The sequence below is a fragment of the Ranitomeya imitator genome, chromosome 2, assembly GCF_032444005.1.
Source record: "Ranitomeya imitator isolate aRanImi1 chromosome 2, aRanImi1.pri, whole genome shotgun sequence".
Classification (NCBI taxonomy): Eukaryota; Metazoa; Chordata; class Amphibia; order Anura; family Dendrobatidae; genus Ranitomeya; species Ranitomeya imitator.
The window spans coordinates 124,322,484-124,341,601 of NC_091283.1; the positions used below are offsets into that span (position 1 = coordinate 124,322,484).

Here is a 19,118-nt window from a genome sequence, read left to right on the forward strand (position 1 = left end):
CCTAATGTGTCTACTGTGTACCAAGAGGTGTGCAGCAGCTCCTAATGTGTCTACTGTGTACCAAGAGGTGTGCAGCAGCTCCTAATGTGTCTACTGTGTACCAAGAGGTGTGCAGCAGCTCCTAATGGGTCTACTGTGTACCAAGAGGTGTGCAGCAGCTCCTAATGTGTCTACTGTGTACCAAGAGGTGTGCAGCAGCTCCTAATGTGTCTACTGTGTACCAAGAGGTGTGCAGCAGCTCATAATGTGTCTACTGTGTACCAAGAGGTGTGCAGCAGCTCCTAATGTGTCTACTGTGTACCAAGAGGTGTGCAGCAGCTCCTAATGTGTCTACTGTGTACCAAGAGGTGTGCAGCAGCTCCTAATGTGTCTACTGTGTACCAAGAGGTGTGCAGCAGCTCCTAATGTGTCTACTGTGTACCAAGAGGTGTGCAGCAGCTCCTAATGGGTCTACTGTGTACCAAGAGGTGTGCAGCAGCTCCTAATGTGTCTACTGTGTACCAAGAGGTGTGCAGCAGCTCCTAATGTGTCTACTGTGTACCAAGAGGTGTGCAGCAGCTCCTAATCTCAGTGTCCCTGCGCGCTGGTCCCACAATGGATGATGGTTCCCGGGAGGACCCCTGGGGCCCCGGTATGAACCCTCCGGTATCAGTCAGGGCTCACTCGTCACTCACAGGAGTCGGAGGCTTTTCCCTGGTCCTTCCCGCCCCGCACAGAGCGGGCAGCCTTACCTGCTGATCCCGGGAGCCGCAGGGGACAGTGGCCGGCCATGTGTGAGCGCCTCCGGTCCGGGCTGCAGTCCTGACATCGGTGGAGGGAGCCCGGCTCCGCCTCCCGGGACAGGGGAATTCACCGTCATGTGACCCGCACGTGACGGAGCAGGGAAGTGCCGCGCTCAGAGGGGAAGCCGAGCCGGAGCGATACCGGCATCATGTGGCGAAATGGCGGGGGAGGGGACGGTCTCATCACCGTGCACCACAACCCTGGAGCTACAGCGCCTACTGCCAACATACCGCATCATTCAGAGCTGCTGCTGGAAAGAAACGGACTGCACACGGAGGAGAAAACCGGCCACTGTTCTGGATGAAACTCGGGACCATTGTTTATAGGCGGATGTGAATCTACACCACGGTGAAATCCGTGCAAAAAACGCACAGAAACTGGGGCCCGTGCTACAGAAACTCCTGACCCCACAGCGCAGCTGTCCGCACACCCCAGGGCTTATGGACGTGTGTCCCCCCGTGCTACAGAAACTCCCGACCCCACAGCGCAGCTGTCCGCACACCCCGGGGCTTATGGACGTGTGTCCCCCCCCCGTGCTACAGAAACTCCTGACCCCACAGCGCAGCTGTCCGCACACCCCAGGACTTATGGACGTGTGTCCCCCCCCCCCGTGCTACAGAAACTCCTGACCCCACAGCGCAGCTGTCCGCACACCCCGGGGCTTATGGACGTGTGTCCCCCCCCGTGCTACAGAAACTCCTGACCCCACAGCGCAGCTGTCCGCACACCCCGGGGCTTATGGACGTGTGTCCCCCCGTGCTACAGAAACTCCTGACCCCACAGCGCAGCTGTCCGCACACCCCGGGGCTTATGGACGTGTGTCCCCCCGTGCTACAGAAACTCCTGACCCCACAGCGCAGCTGTCCGCACACCCCAGGGCTTATGGACGTGTGTCCCCCCCGTGCTACAGAAACTCCTGACCCCACAGCCCAGCTGTCCGCACACCCCAGGACTTATGGACGTGTGTCCCCCCGCGCTACAGAAACTCCTGACCACACAGCGCAGCTGTCCGCACACCCCGGGGCTTATGGACGTGTGTCCCCCCGCGCTACAGAAACTCCTGACCCCACAGCGCAGCTGTCCGCACACCCCAGGACTTATGGACGTGTGTCCCCCCGCGCTACAGAAACTCCTGACCCCACAGCGCAGCTGTCCGCACACCCCAGGACTTATGGACGTGTGTCCCCCCGCGCTACAGAAACTCCTGACCCCACAGCGCAGCTGTCCGCACACCCCAGGACTTATGGACGTGTGTCCCCCCGCGCTACAGAAACTCCTGACCCCACAGCGCAGCTGTCCGCACACCCCAGGGCTTATGGACGTGTGTCCCCCCCGTGCTACAGAAACTCCTGACCCCACAGCCCAGCTGTCCGCACACCCCAGGACTTATGGACGTGTGTCCCCCCGCGCTACAGAAACTCCTGACCACACAGCGCAGCTGTCCGCACACCCCGGGGCTTATGGACGTGTGTCCCCCCGCGCTACAGAAACTCCTGACCCCACAGCGCAGCTGTCCGCACACCCCAGGACTTATGAACGTGTGTCCCCCCGCGCTACAGAAACTCCTGACCACACAGCGCAGCTGTCCGCACACCCCGGGGCTTATGGACGTGTGTCCCCCCGCGCTACAGAAACTCCTGACCCCACAGCGCAGCTGTCCGCACACCACAGGGCTTATGGACGTGTGTCCCCCCGTGCTACAGAAACTCCTGACCCCACAGCGCAGCGGTCCGCACACCCCAGGGCTTATGGACGTGTGTCCCCCCGCGCTACAGAAACTCCTGACCCCACAGCGCAGCTGTCCGCACACCCCGGGGCTTATGGACGTTTGTCCCCCCGCGCTACAGAAACTCCTGACCCCACAGCGCAGCTGTCCGCACACCCCGGGGCTTATGGACGTGTGTCCCCCCGCGCTACAGAAACTCCTGACCCCACAGCGCAGCTGTCCGCACACCCCAGGACTTATGGACGTGTGTCCCCCCCGTGCTACAGAAACTCCTGACCCCACAGCGCAGCTGTCCGCACACCCCAGGGCTTATGGACGTGTGTCCCCCCCGTGCTACAGAAACTCCTGACCCCACAGCGCAGCGGTCCGCACACCCCAGGGCTTATGGACGTGTGTCCCCCCATGCTACAGAAACTCCTGACCCCACAGCGCAGCTGTCCGCACACCCCAGGGCTTATGGACGTGTGTCCCCCCCGTGCTACAGAAACTCCTGACCCCACAGCGCAGCTGTCCGCACACCCCGGGGCTTATGGACGTGTGTCCCCCCGCGCTACAGAAACTCCTGACCCCACAGCGCAGCTGTCCGCACACCCCAGGGCTTATGGACGTGTGTCCCCCCCGTGCTACAGAAACTCCTGACCCCACAGCGCAGCTGTCCGCACACCCCAGGGCTTATGGACGTGTGTCCCCCCCGTGCTACAGAAACTCCTGACCCCACAGCGCAGCTGTCCGCACACCCCAGGACTTATGGACGTGTGTCCCCCCGCGCTACAGAAACTCCTGACCCCACAGCGCAGCTGTCCGCACACCCCAGGGCTTATGGACGTGTGTCCCCCCCGTGCTACAGAAACTCCTGACCCCACAGCGCAGCGGTCCGCACACCCCGGGGCTTATGGACGTGTGTCCCCCCCGTGCTACAGAAACTCCTGACCCCACAGCGCAGCTGTCCGCACACCCCAGGGCTTATGGACGTGTGTCCCCCCCGTGCTACAGAAACTCCTGACCCCACAGCGCAGCTGTCCGCACACCCCAGGGCTTATGGACGTGTGTCCCCCCGCGCTACAGAAACTCCTGACCCCACAGCGCAGCTGTCCGCACACCCCAGGGCTTATGGACGTGTGTTCCCCCGTGCTACAGAAACTCCTGACCCCACAGCGCAGCTGTCCGCACACCCCGGGGCTTATGGACGTGTGTCCCCCCGTGCTACAGAAACTCCTGACCCCACAGCCCAGCTGTCCGCACACCCCAGGGCTTATGGACGTGTGTCCCCCCGTGCTACAGAAACTCCTGACCCCACAGCGCAGCGGTCCGCACACCCCAGGGCTTATGGACGTGTGTCCCCCCCGTGCTACAGAAACTCCTGACCCCACAGCCCAGCTGTCCGCACACCCCAGGGCTTATGGACGTGTGTCCCCCCGTGCTACAGAAACTCCTGACCCCACAGCGCAGCGGTCCGCACACCCCAGGGCTTATGGACGTGTGTCCCCCCCGTGCTACAGAAACTCCTGACCCCACAGCCCAGCTGTCCGCACACCCCGGGGCTTATGGACGTGTGTCCCCCCGCGCTACAGAAACTCCTGACCCCACAGCGCAGCTGTCCGCACACCCCGGGGCTTATGGACGTGTCCCCCCCCCCGTGCTACAGAAACTCCTGACCCCACAGCGCAGCTGTCCGCACACCCCAGGGCTTATGGACGTGTGTCCCCCCCGTGCTACAGAAACTCCTGACCCCACAGCGCAGCGGTCCGCACACCCCAGGGCTTATGGACGTGTGTCCCCCCCGTGCTACAGAAACTCCTGACCCCACAGCGCAGCTGTCCGCACACCCCGGGGCTTATGGACGTGTGTCCCTCCTCCCCCCCCCCCCGTGCTACAGAAACTCCTGACCCCACAGCGCAGCGGTCCGCACACCCCAGGGCTTATGGACGTGTGTCCCCCCATGCTACAGAAACTCCTGACCCCACAGCGCAGCGGTCCGCACACCCCAGGGCTTATGGACGTGTGTCCCCCCATGCTACAGAAACTCCTGACCCCACAGCGCAGCTGTCCGCACACCCCGGGGCTTATGGACGCGTGTCCCCCCCCCCCGTGCTACAGAAACTCCTGACCCCACAGCGCAGCTGTCCGCACACCCCAGGGCTCATGGACGTGTGTCCCCCCCGTGCTACAGAAACTCCTGACCCCACAGCGCAGCTGTCCGCACACCCCGGGGCTTATGGACGTATGTCCCCCCGTGCTACAGAAACTCCTGACCCCACAGCGCAGCTGTCCGCACACCCCGGGGCTTATGGACGTGTGTCCCCCCCGTGCTACAGAAACTCCTGACCCCACAGCGCAGCTGTCCGCACACCCCGGGGCTTATGGACGTGTGTGTGTCCCCCCCCCCCCCCCCGTGCTACAGAAACTCCTGACCCCACAGCGCAGCTGTCCGCACACCCCGGGGCTTATGGACGTGTGTCCCCCCGTGCTACAGAAACTCCTGACCCCACAGCGCAGCTGTCCGCTCACCCCAGGGCTTATAAACGTGTCCCCCCCCTCCGTGCTACAGAAACTCCTGACCCCACAGCCTAGCTGTCCGCACACCCCTGGGCTTATGGACGTGTGTCCCCCAGTGCTACAGAAACTCCTGACCCCACAGCGCAGCTGTCCGCACACCCCAGGGCTTATAAACGTGTCCCCCCCCCCTCCGTGCTACAGAAACTCCTGACCCCACAGCGCAGCTGTCCGCACACCCCAGGGCTTATGGACGTGTGTCCCCCCCCCCCCCCGCACTACAGAAACTCCTGACCCCACAGCGCAGCTGTCCGCACACCCCAGGGCTTATGGACGTGTGTCCCCCCCGTACTACAGAAACTCCTGACCCCACAGCGCAGTTGTCCGCACACCCCAGGGCTTATGGACGTGTGTCCCCCCCGTACTATAGAAACTCCTGACCCCACAGCGCAGCTGTTCGCACACCCCAGGGCTTATAAACGTGTCCCCCCCTCCGTGCTACAGAAACTCCTGACCCCACAGCGCAGCGGTCCGCACACCCCAGGGCTTATGGACGTGTGTCCCCCCGTGCTACAGAAACTCCTGACCCCACAGCGCAGCTGTCCGCACACCCCAGGGCTTATAAACGTGTCCCCCCCTCCATGCTACAGAAACTCCTGACCCCACAGCGCAGCTGTCCGCACACCCCAGGGCTTATAAACGTGTCCCCCCCCCCCTCCGTGCTACAGAAACTCCTGACCCCACAGCGCAGCGGTCCGCACACCCCAGGGCTTATGGACGTGTGTCCCCCCGTGCTACAGAAACTCCTGACCCCACAGAGCAGCTGTCCGCACACCCCAGGCCTTATAAATGTGTCCCCCCCCTCCGTGCTACAGAAACTCCTGACCCCACAGCCTAGCTGTCCGCACACCCCTGGGCTTATGGACTTGTGTCCCCCAGTGCTACAGAAACTCCTGACCCCACAGTGCAGCTGTCCGCACACCCCAGGGCTTATAAACGTGTCTCCCCCCCCCCCCCCCCCCTCCGTGCTACAGAAACTCCTGACCCCACAGCCTAGCTATCCGCACACCCCTGGGCTTATGGACGTGTGTCCCCCCGTGCTACAGAAACTCCTGACCCCACAGCGCAGCTGTCCGCACACCCTGGGGCTTATGGACGTGTCTCTCCCCCCCCCCCCCCCCCTCCGTGCTACAGAAACTCCTGACCCCACAGCGCAGCTGTCCGCACACCCCAGGGCTTATAAACGTGTCCCCCCCCCTCCGTGCTACAGAAACTCCTGACCCCACAGCGCAGCTGTCCGCACACCCCAGGGCTTCTAAACGTGTCCCCCCCTCCGTGCTACAGAAACTCCTGACCCCACAGCGCAGCGGTCCGCACACCCCAGGGCTTATGGACGTGTGTCCCCCCGTGCTACAGAAACTCCTGACCCCACAGCGCAGCGGTCCGCACACCCCAGGGCTTATGGACGTGTGTCCCCCCGTGCTACAGAAACTCCTGACCCCACAGCGCAGCGGTCCGCACACCCCAGCTGTCCGCACACCCCAGCTGTCCGCACACCCCAGCTGTCCGCACACCCCAGCTGTCCGCACACCCCAGCTGTCCGCACACCCCAGCTGTCCGCACACCCCAGCTGTCCGCACACCCCAGGGCTTATGGATGTGTGTCCCCCCCGTGCTACAGAAACTCCTGACCGCACACCCCAGCTGTCCGCACACCCCAGCTGTCCGCACACCCCAGCTGTCCGCACACCCCAGCTGTCCGCACACCCCAGCTGTCCGCACACCCCAGGGCTTATGGATGTGTTTCCCAACCCCCCTTCCCCTGTGCGGCCGACACAGGTCACAGCCAGGCTAGAAAACAAAGGCCGCGACACCCCAAAATATGCCCCCCACTACACTGGGAGCAGGGTTTGCTCACACCGGCCGTACACCGGAGCCGAGATTCTCTGCCAGAAACCTGGACCAGGTGAACTTGGTTTCTTATTCATCAGTTTCTTATTCGGCAATTTTTTCTTTTCTTTTTCTTTTTTTTATAGGTTTAACAACAAAAAATAATCACAAAAATAACATACAATGCAGCAAGGTGCCCTGATGTGAATACACTTAAAAACAGCTACAGAAATGATAAAAATGGGCATCAAAGTGGGCACCGAAGGGCGCTAATGAAAGGGTTAAATGCCTTTGGGCCACTGATCTCGCACTGCAGACATATAGAACAGGGAGCCCCACATCAAAAACAGGTCCCTCCAGCCTGGCCCAAATGGGTTCTGGGCATCAGAACTGGCATCTAAGTGGGCAGACAGCCGATTTTCACAGATTTGAATAAGTAAAAACATCAGTTAAGAGGTTAAACTGACTTTGGGCCACGGATCTCATGGCTGCCAATGGCACTTGGTCACTAGTTGTTTACGGATGATGTGACTGAGGACAGAAGCAGCAGGGTGAATTCTGAAGTGTACAGATACTTTCTGCCAGGGTGAATTTGATTTAAATCTAACTGATTTAAATCACTAGTCAGTAAGGCTTGATTTAAATCAGTGATTTAAATCAAAGTTTCTACCTAACTGAATTTGACTCCGCAGAGGTCCCAGCCTCTTCTTCACGGCAAAAATGTTACAAAATGAACAGAGTTGAGAAAAAGACCTTAATCCTATTCTACAAACCTATGAATACAGAATCAACCCCTTCAGTGCCAAGTCCAAGAAGTTAGACAATATGTTTCTGATTGTTTGGAGTGGAATAGATCTGCACAACACAAGAAGAATGTGAATCTAAGTGTGAGGAGGAGGAAGGGCAAGCAGACAAGAAAATGAAAGTGAAACTTTGAGCACAATACTGCAGCATAGCCACAGACAGACAAGTCTGGATCTGTTTGTGTGTACGATCTGAGGTTTATTACATTCTTTCCTTATAATGGCAGCAGGCCGTAAAAGAGACCCAGTTTGGGAATATTTTAATGAAGCTCCTTCGCCTATCGGTAAGGCAGGCATGCGTGCAAAATGCAAACGATGCAACAAAGAGATGCAAGGCCTGGTGGCGCGAATGAGGCAACATCATGAGAAGTGCGGTGATGAAGATGAGGCTGGGACCTCTGCGGAGTCAAATTCAGTTTTAAGAACTGCGTAAGTAAAGCGAGCGTCTGTGATAATATAGGAGAGAAACTGCCCACTAATCCTACAGAAACCTCTGGAAGAGCATGGCATTGTGAATGTTACACATATACAGCCTTTATTCTACTGAGTTAAACAACTCAGCTTTATCTCATGATGGAAGAACCTTTGGATGGTAAAATATTTTCCTCAAAAAGCAGTTTATTGAAAAAAATCCAATTTTAAATAAAAAAAATCCGATTTAAATAAAAAAAATCCAATTTAAATAAAAAAAATCCAATTTTTTTGATTTTTTTAAAAAAAACATTGATTTTTATCCACCCTGCTTTCTGCTCAGATTCAGCCAAATGCAGTAAGCTCTTCACAATATAGATGGACATAAAAACATAGTGTGAAAATAATCCAGTTTAAGGTAACGAAGTGGAATATTCTACAATGGCCGTGTCAGTCACCAGATCTCAACCCATCGAGCAGCATTTCACATGCATAAGACAAAAAATAACGCAGAAAGACCCACAAACAAGCAACAACTGAAGTCTGCTGCAGTAAAGGCCTGGGAAAGCATCACAAAGGAGGAAGCCCGCGTTTGGGGACGTCCATGGCTTCCATACTTTGGACAGTCATTGCTGACAACATTTTTTCCCCAAACGCTTCAAAGTAAAATTTTGTTCAATCCCTTTAATTAAACCTGAAAGTCTATATTTCAACTGCATCTCAGTTTCTGTAATAAAAAAAAAAAAATCTAGGCATGCAGAGATGAAATCACGAAGATTCCGTCACTGTCCAAATATTAATGGACCCAACTTTATTACATGTTCGTTCCCCACCTAACAGGAGACATAATATAAACCTGTTTACATGGGATATAAGTTAATCAGAATTGCTGTTTTTCATTTTTTAACCACACACAAAAAAAGCTATTACTGTAGGTGCAAACGGTCAGTAAATACGGAGTTGGACGCTGCGTACCTCCGCAGCAGCCAGGTGTTACAGCATAGTGGATGGGATTTCAAGAAATCCCATGTCCACTATGTGTGCACCGATGCCTGCAATTTCCATGTGGAGACGGACATGCAGCTCGTCTTTCCAGACCGCAGCACGTCAATTTATCTTGCGGAGACGCAAGTCTCCGCAATATAAATGTCACCCATACAATGTATTGGATCTAGTGATTCTGCACGGTTCAATGAACACACGCGGAATCACCTGCGTTCAAAAGCCGACAGCGCTTTGGACGGAGCGGACATGTGCTGCCTCCAAAGCACTGCTGATTACTGACCGTGTGCACCTACCCTTAAAGGGAACCTGTCACCTGAATTTGGCGTGCTCAGTTTACGTTCGGATGGGCGGTGTTTTCGGTTCTGTCATGCACCCCTTCCTTTCCCGCTGGCCGCAATATTGTCTTGAATTTGATTAGGTTTCCTCCGTAGTACACGTGTGCGCAATGCAATCTCGCCTTGCGCATGCGCAGTATGCTTTGCCCAACTGCGGGCAAAGCCAAAAAGCATTAGTGCGCATGCACCGGTGCACTATGTCCCGGAACACAGCGAAATACTTCCGGGACATAGTGCGCCGGCGCATGCGCATTAATGCTTTTCGGCTTTGCCTGCAGTTGGGCAAAGCATACTGCACGTGCGCAAGGCGAGATTGCATTGCGTACACGTGTATTACGGAGAAAACCTAATCAAATTCAAGACAATATCGCGGCCAGCGGGAAGGGGTGCATGACAGAACCGAAAACACCGCCCATCGGACCGTAAACAGAGCCCGCCAAGGTGACAGAGTCCCTTTAAAGATGGCATAACTTCCCAGAAATGGCACAAATAAAAACATCAGCTTGCCACACAGAAAACAAGCCCTCATATAACTCAACTGATGAGGATGACGAAAAACATGGTGACAAACCAAATAATTTTTTTTTAGAAAGATGCGTATTTCTAAAAAATTAGACATGTTTGGTATTGTATTTCTACTTCAAATAATTTTCATTGCGCAATTAAAACCGTACAAATAAAACCCCAAAAACAAATGTCTGCACTTGTCATTTTTCCTTACATTTTCCCTTTGGGTGCTTTCACTCTGTTCTGGGTCCCCGTCGGTGCATATGTCCGACCCCCAATTTCCCCCAGTGCCGACAGCGCCAATGGGGTCATTCAAAATTACAACTCATTCCCCTGTAAACAAGCAGTCATACTTTATGCTGATGGAAACACACAACACAAAAAAGTTATTGCATATTGTCATGTTGACTTATAGAATGATAAAATGATGGTTACTCTTTAACTGACGTTTTTTATAATTTTTTTTCTAGTTCTAAGTCAATGGTATCACTCTTGATCGGTTCTTTGGAAACTCGAGACCGTAAAGAACATGTGACCAACTCCAATAAGGAACTAGGCTCTAGGTTTCACAATCACAAGTAGTATTACAAGTCTGTCACATATTACGTAGTTTATAGTACACGGGGCGTGTTCTCTACACAATAATCCTGACCCTAAAACAATGTGGCGGGCACGGTCACATTGGTGGCTTTACATAATGTCACAGGGATGAATCTGAGGAAGGAGGAAGCTTCTTTGGAGTCTAGACTGTAAAACAGGGATCACAGAGGTGACAGACGCCTTTGCTATATCATGCAGTGCTAACTTCTATTAATGCCCACATTTAAAATGTTATGACAAAATTAGCTTTATATTTGACTTCCCATTTATGAAATGAATTAACCCATTACCTGCCAAATTAATATTTTTACAAGTACGGATTTTTCAGAAAAGGGCGTCCCAATATTCATTTAAAAAAGACAATTACATGATTTCTTATTTTGAAAACATTCATTTTACAAACACAACACAAAAAATTTGACCTAACTATAAAAATTATAAAATCTTAGTTGCTAGAAGCTAAAGATTAGGCGTCCCAAAAAAAGGACATTGGTAGATAATGGGTTAAAGTAACTACGGTAACTTTCAGACACAATATATCCCAAACAACAACAAAAAAAAATCATTCCACCGTCATCCACAATCGTTTGTCCATACGACACAGGAACACATGTATTCTTCTATAGACACAGTCCAGCACATCGTCCCCGTGTGAAGGACGCGTCCTGATGCCTCTACCTGCTACTAACACTATCTGCTTCCATTGACACTGCAGTTAGCGGGTTATTGATCAGCGTTTCTGGAGACTTTAGTGCACACAACATTCTCATTAAAGAGTTCTGCCTCATTTACTACCAATGAAGGAAACAACATCCCATGAGATTTCCCAATCCTTGCTAGAACTGATCCTGTAATCTACCATGAAATCGAAGACGACAAGAACTGACATTCACAGGCTTGTTACCTCTTAGGCTACTTTCACACTAGCGTTGTACAACGCACGTCGCAATGCGTCGTTTTGCAGAAAAAACGCATCCTGCAAAGTTGTTTGCAGGATGCGTTTCTTCTCCATAGGCTTGTATTAGCGACGCATTACCACACGTCGCAACCGTCTTGCGACGGTTGCGTCGTGTTGTGGCGGACCATCGGCACCAAAAAACGTTGCTTGTAAAGTTTTTTGGTGCGTTGTGTCCGCCATTTCCGACCGCGCATGCGCGGCCGGAACTCCGCCCCCTCCTCCCCGCAACTCACAATGGGGCAGCGGATGCGTTGTAATAATGCATCCGCTGCCCCCGTTGTGCTGCGTTGACACAGGATGCGTTGGTACGTCGGCCCGACGCACTGCGATGGGCCGACACTAGTGTGAAAGTAGCCCAAGGGTTGCATTTAAAGGGGTTGTCCCCTATTTGAACCCCCATCTCAATCCTCATGTTTTTTCCTTTTTTTCCAGTGCTGTGTAGTTGTAGATGAGATGAATCTGTGCTGCACTTCATGTATATGCTCAGTAGTGACCAGTGCTGTTGTGTCGTAGATGAGATGAATCTGTGTTGCACTTCATGTACATGCTCAGTAGTGACCAGTGCTGTGGAGTCATAGATGAGATGAATCTGTGCTGCACTTTATGTACAGTGCCTTGAGAAAGTATTCGGGTCCTTAGAACTTTTTAACCTTTTCCCACATATCATGCTTCAAACAAAGATACCAAATGTAAATTTTTGGTGAAGAATCAACAACAAGTGGAACACAATTGTGAAGTTGAACGAAATTTATTGGTTATTTTTAATTTTTGTGAAAATTCAAAAACTGAAAAGTGGGGCGTGCAATATTAATTCGGCCCCTTTACTTTCAGTGCAGCAAACTCACTCCAGAAGTTCATTGTGGGTCTCTGAATGATCCAATGTTGTCCTAAATGCCGAGTGATGATGAATATAATCCACCTGTGTATAATCAAGTCTCCGTATAAATGCACCTGCTCTGTGATAGGCTCAGGGTTCTGTTTGAAGCACAGAGGGCATCATGAAGACCAAGGAACACAACAGGCAGGTCCGTGATACTGTTGTGGAGAAGTTTAAAGCCGGATTTGGATACAAAATGATTTCCAAAACTTTAAACATCCCAAGGAGCACTGTGCAAGCGATCATATTGAAATAGAAGGAGTATCATACCACTGCAAATCTACCAAGACCTGGTTGTCCCTCTAAACTTTCATCTCAAACAAGGTGAAGACTGATCAGAGATGCAGCCAAGAGGCCCATGATCACTCTGGATGAACTGCAGAGATCTACAGCTGAGGTGGGACAGTCTGCCCATAGGCCAACAATCAGTCGTACGCTGCATAAATCTGGCCTTTATGGAAGAGTGGCAAGAAGAAAGCAATTTTTCAAAAATATCCATATAAAGTGTTGTTTAAAGTTTGCAACTAGCCACCTGGTAGACACACCAAACATGTGGAAGAAGGTGCTCTGGTCAGATGAAACCAAAATCAAACTTTTTGGCAACAATGCCAAACGATATGTTTGGCGTAAAGGCAACACAGCTCATAACCCTGAACACACCATTCCCACTGTCAGACATGGTGGTGGCAGCATCATGTTTTGGGCCTGCTTTTCTTCAGAAGGGACAGGGAACATGGTTAAAATTGATGGGAAGATGGATGGAGCCAAATACAGGACCATTCTTGAAGAAAACCTGTTGGAGTCTGCAAAAGACCTGAGACTGAGACTTGTCTTCCAACAAGACAATTATCCCAAACATAAAGCAAACTCTACAATGGAATGGTTCACAAATAAACGTATCCAGATGTTAGAATGGCCAAGTCAAAGTCCAGACCTCAATTCAATCAAGAATCTGTGGAAAGATGAAAACTGCTGTTCACAAGCGATCTCCATCAAACCTCACTGAGCTCGAGCTGTTTGCTAAGGAAGAATGGGCAAGAATTTCAGTCTCTCGATGTACAAAACTGATAGAGACATACCCCAAGCGACATGCAGCTGTAATCGCAGCAAAAGGTGGCACAACAAAGTATTAGGTTAAAGGGGACGAATAATATTGCACGCCCCACTTCTCAGTTTTTGAATTTCCACAAAAATTTAAAATAACCAATAAATTTCGTTCAACTTCACAAGTGTGTTCCACTTGTTGTTGATTCTTCAACAAAAATTTACATTTGGTATCTTTATGTTTGAAGCATGATATGTGGGAAAAGGTTGAAAAGTTCCAGGGGGCCGAATACTTTCGCAAGGTACTGTACATGCTCAGTAGTGACCAGTGCTGTGGAGTGATAGATGAGATGAATCTGTGCTGCACTTTATGTACATGCTCAGTAGTGACCAGGGCTGTGGGGTCGGAGTCAGGGATATTGAGGAGTCATAGGTTTGGCTTACCGTCTAAACAGCCCTAATAGTAACATATCAAATCACAAAATTTATATAGAATCCAAAAGACAAGTATTAAATCCATAGATTGTGTAAATTGTGAACATCGGTGGTTTTAGAGACTGCTTAGCAGGCATTGTTTTCTCATAAATCAACAAAGCTATTTTGTTTTCCTATAAAATGAAGAACAGAAAAAAAGAAAGGTTGCTGCTCTCATTTTCATCTTAAAAAAATAAATATATATTATACAAGTAAATATACAATATACACCTATTTACTGACGTCAATCATGTATAGCATAAGGGCTCCTTCTCACTTGTGTAAAATACGGCCGAATCTCGCAGGTTAAAACCCGGCTCTGCCGCCGGCACTCCAGAGCGGAGTGTGCAGCTCCATCTATTGCTGTGCAGCCGCACGCTCTGCTCTGGAGTGCCGGTGGCAGAGCCGGGTTTAAACCTGCGAGACTCGGCCGTATTTCACGCAAGTGAGAAGGAGCCCTAAAGGGTTGGGTTTTTTTAAGCAATTCTGCTGGCAATTCCTAAACAGGAAAACTACGGTACAAAAATAGTGGCAGAAAAACACCGGAAAACTCTTGAGTGTAATAACACACTTAGGACGGCGTCACACTAGCGAGTTTTACGGACGTATGAGCGCATAAAATACGTCCGTAAAACACGCATTACACACGGCCCAATTATTCTCTATGCCCCTGCTCCTATCTGCCGTATTTTACTGATCCGTATTATACGGCTTTGTACGGCCGTAGAAAATCGCAGCATGCTGCGTTTGTCACCGTATTGCGCAAAAAAAAAAAAAAAAAAAAATCGCCAATGAAAGTTTATGGAAGCCAGAAAAATACGGATTACACACGGACCAGCAGTGTGACTTGCAAGAAATACGCAGCGGTGTTAGCGAGAAAAGCCGGCAATTCAGTGCGGTGTACAGTAAAATCACACTGACAGCTTACAGTAGAATAGGTAGAATAAATGTGTACACATAGAATAGGTATATGTATATATATATATGTCAGTGACACACATATATGTATATATATTATTATTTCATACAGCGCAAGATAGCTTTAAAGGGACACTGTCACCTGAATTTGGAGGGAACAATCTTCAGCCACGGAGGCGGGGTTTTGGGGTTTTTGATTCACCCTTTCCTTACCCGCTAGCTGCATGCTGGCTGCAATATTGGATTGAAGTTCATTCTCTGTCCTCCGTAGTACACGCCTGCACAAGGTAATCTTGCCTTGCGCAGGCGTGTACTATGGAGGACAGAGAATGAATTTCAATCCAATATTGCAGCCAGCATGCAGCCAGCGGGTAAGGAAAGGGTGAATCAAACACCCCAAAACCCCGCCTCCATGGCTGAAGATTGTTCCCTCCAAATTCAGGTGACAGTGTCCCTTTAATCTAATGTTTTGAGGGCTATAACCCTGCAGATAATCTATTAGGGTATGCACCTGCCATGGTCTAAATAGGCAGATGCCCCTAGTAGACCTATGAAATCTTTGTCAGGATCCCTGTATCCATGGAAACGAATTGGCACCTAAAGGGAAGTTGATGGGAAAAAAATATAGAGCTTCCTCCCTACATCAAACTCCTCAGATGACTGTCACTATTAAAGGGAACCTGTCACCCCCAAAATCGATGGTGAGGTAAGCTCACCGTCATCAAGGGGCTTATCTACAGCATTCCGTAATGCTGTAAATAAGCCCCCGATGTTACCTGAAAGAGGAGAAAAAGAGGTTAGATTATACTCACCCAGGGGCGGTCCCACTGCGGTCCGGTCAAATGGGTGTCTCAGGTCCGCTCCAGCGCCTCCTATCTTCATTCCATGATGTCCTCTTCTGGTCTTCACGCCGCGGCTCCGGCGCAGGCGTACTTTGCTCTGCCCTCAACAGGGCAGACAAAGTACTGCAGTGCGCAGGCGTCGGGCCTCTCTGACCTTTCCGGCGCCTGCGCACTGCAGAAGATGGGAGGCACTGTTCCGGACCTGAGACACCCATCGGAGCAGGACCGTCCCTGGGTCAGTATCATCTAACCTCTTTTTCTCCTCTTTCAGGTAACATCGGCGGCTTATCTACAGCATTACAGAATGCTGTAGATAAGCCCCTCATGACGGTGAGCTTACCTCACCATCGATTTTGGGGGTGACAGGTTCCCTTTAAGGACCCTTTCACACATCAGTTTCTTGCTATCAGTCGCAATCCGATGAATTTTGAAAAAAACGAATCCGGCGGACTAATGCCGCCGTATCTGTTTTTTCTCATAGACTTGTATTAGTGACGAATTCCAACGGATGGCCTCACGTTTCATCCGTCGTTCGCCGGATCCGTCGAAAATTGTTTGTCCGCGGCCAGAGACAACGGACAAAGTAACGTTTTTTGTGTTCGTCAAAAAAAAAAAAACGCAGCATGCTCTGATTTATTCAGGATCCAAGTAGCCAGCCCCCAATTAGGAAAGGTATACAAACCTGCCAGGTAGGGCTTCACTCATCCATGTCCCAGCAAGCAAGCCAGCGGGAGTTCAGCCAGTGGAAATCCAGCCAGGGGGAGAACGATCGCTTCCAAACGATTCGCCTCAAAAGTAAAATCACATAGATCTTCACAATCACACCTTCCATTGTTGCCACTTGCTCTACAGCCTGTCAAAGATGGGGTGTAGAAACACTGTATACATAGGTTTACAGTAGCCAATAACGTTTGAGAGCCTCCCATTGGGCGTTTAAAAAAAAAAACGTATCGTCGTAAATCGGATGAAAAATTGATGAGACGGATCCGTCGCATCAGTTTTTCACAATCTGCAACAGATCCGTCGATCCAACGGATTGTGACTGACAGCAAAAAACTGATGCGTGAAAGGGGCCCAATCCCATCATTTAAGGTTAAATTGCTGGATACTGAGGTTAATCGGGATTAACGCTATCATAAAAACAAAAGTCGGATGAAACAAGAAAGAAATGAAAAAAATCATGGTCATAGTAAGAAAATATACACATATTCTTAGGTGGACATACACTCTAGGCCAGGACACACGGATTGTGTACCACCTGTGGAAATCAGTGCATAGAACTGTATGGATGGCAATGAATAACGAGGGACACCTTTAGCAGCAGCTCTGCGCTATAGGACCAAGTTATTCATTCTAGGTTTTCGAAAGAGAGCTTCTCTAATCTTTTGCTCGGTCAATGAAAGTGAAACAGTCACATTCTTCCTTGGAAACAGTACAAACACAGTGGTCATGAAATGCCGGGAATTTTTATGAACTTTTCTTTTAACTGTGACACATGTATATTTAGAAGGTGACCGGTGAAACAAAAATGTAACATTCAGAATAAAACTCCCCTTAATGATAGGAAGCAAAAAACTATCACCAGAGTCCATGCGTAGCCACAATGGCAGACGAATTCTCTACCAACCTGATGCAATGTATACTACATAGGTTCCCACAATCCGGCATGAAAGCACACTGATTATTAATATTTGTTTCTGCGCCTTTGTTTTTCCCTACTCTTCTTCTAAGAGCCATGACTTTTTTCTGTATATATTAGCCATAAATTAATTTCTCTATCTACATAGCCGTATGATGGCTTGTTCTTTTTTTATGTAGGTCAAGTTGTAGTTATAAATGGCACTATTCACTTTTTCACATAAATGTACTGAAAAACGAGGGGAAAAAAACTAACTTTTTTGTGTTTTGTTTTTACAGTGTTGAAAAAAACGCAGCAAAACCACAGGTATCATTATTTGCTGCGTCTTTGCTGCTGAAAATCCAAGGACATTAGCATGGACAAAGAGAAAAAAAAATGCACCAAAAAACGCACCAAATACGCACCTAAGGGTAAGTTCACACAGGGCGTTTTTGCAGCTTTTTTTTCTGCAGCAAAACCTGATCTTCTTCGCTGCGTTTTTTTTTTCTCTGTCCATGCTAATGTCATTGGATTTTCAGCAACAAAAACACAGCAAATAATGATATCTGCGTTTTTGCTGTGTTTTTTTTCAACACCCATTCAAGCCAATGGGTGAAAAAACGCAGCAAAAACGCTGAAAGAAGTGACATGATCTATGTCCAAAAAACACAGCAAAGCACAAAATCCTGATCACACAAAAAGCCAATGTGTGTGTATGAGATTTCTGAAATCTCATAGGCTTTCCTGGTACTGTAAAAAGCAGCTGAAAATTAGCATTAAAAAACGCAGCAAAAACACCTTGTGTGAACTTACCCTAAACCTGCGTTTTTGACGCAGTTTCTTTCCTGCCAAGAAGATGAGGTTTTGCTGCAGAAAAAAAAAGCGCCCTGTGTGAACTTACCCTAAGGGTATGTTCACACGTTCCTGATTTCCATCCTTTTTTTTTCAGGACTGTTTTTTAAAAAACTGCAGCTCTTGGCAGAAAACGCAGGTCCTTTTTTTGATCCTTTTTTTGATCCTTTTTTTATGCAGTTTTCTATGCAGTATGGCTGAAAATACCCTAACCCTACCCCTAACCCTAACCCTACCCCTATTCTAACCTTAGTGGAAAAAAAAAAAAATTCTTAATTTTTTTTTATTGTCCCTACCTATGGGGGTGACAAAGGGGGGGGGGGGGGGGTCATTTACTATTTTTTTTAATTTTGATCACTGAGATAGGTTATATCTCAGTGATCAAAATGCACTTTGGAACGAATCTGCCGGCCTGCAGATTCGGCGGGCGCACTGCGCATGCGCCCGCCATTTTGCAAGATGGCGGCGCCCAGGGAGAAGACGGCCGGACGGACACCGGGACGCCGGGTAAGTATAAGGGGGGGAGATTAGGGCACGGGGGGGGCATCGGAGCACTGGGGACTGGCATCGGAGCACGGGGCGGTGGGATTGGAGCACGGGGGGGCGGGATCGGAGCACGGGGGGGCAGCCACACTCCGCCCACGCACTTCCGCCCGCTTCCCCGCACTTCCTGCTGCAGCGGTTCGGCACCACAAACCGCAGTAAAACCCGCAGATATTTTTTTCATCTGCGGGTTTTACTGCGAGTTTGACCTTAAAATGGAGGTCAATGGGTGCAGAACCGCTGCGGCTCCGAAAAAAGAAGTGACATGGTACTTCTTTTTTCCCGCAGCTATTCAGCGCGGCTTTTTTTTTTTATTTTCCGCATTGTGGGCACAGCAGTTCCTGTTTTCCATAGGGTACAATGTAATGTACCCTGCATGGAAAACAGCTGCGGACCCGCAGCGGGAAAATCGCGGCAATTCCGCATGAAAAAAAGGATCG

General features: G+C 50.4%; 1 protein-coding gene across 2 annotated transcripts in view; it reads right to left on the minus strand.

The window, feature by feature from the left end:
- ZC3H12B (zinc finger CCCH-type containing 12B) overlaps positions 1-19,118 on the minus strand; it is an 83,221-nt gene that overhangs the window by 18,333 nt on the left and 45,770 nt on the right. Inside the window, exon 1 of one of the 2 annotated variants that reach the window (XM_069747199.1) lies at positions 732-834. The exons of the other annotated variant lie outside the window; for it this stretch is intronic. The gene's annotated coding sequence lies outside the window, so the exon portion shown is untranslated. Of the gene's footprint in view, positions 1-731; positions 835-19,118 lie in introns of those variants that run through there. 2 annotated transcript variants of the gene reach the window in all.